Raw genomic sequence first — 205 nt, 5'->3', positions numbered from 1 at the left:
AGCAGACCACACCTACATGTCCAAAGGGAGCAATCTTAAATAAAACGCTACAACTGCGGACACACTGTGAGATCCATACAATAAAAAACACGGATGGAAAACAGCAAAACCTAACGGCGGTTATCGGTAGGAGAGTTGATCGTAGCTCACGAGCCGATGCCTGCAACTCCAGCAAGGTAGTTGACCTTATTTTATGCAAACGAGG

The sequence above is a fragment of the Penaeus monodon genome, chromosome 20 (assembly GCF_015228065.2).
Source record: "Penaeus monodon isolate SGIC_2016 chromosome 20, NSTDA_Pmon_1, whole genome shotgun sequence".
Classification (NCBI taxonomy): domain Eukaryota; kingdom Metazoa; phylum Arthropoda; class Malacostraca; order Decapoda; family Penaeidae; genus Penaeus; species Penaeus monodon.
This window is presented reverse-complemented; position numbering follows the sequence as displayed.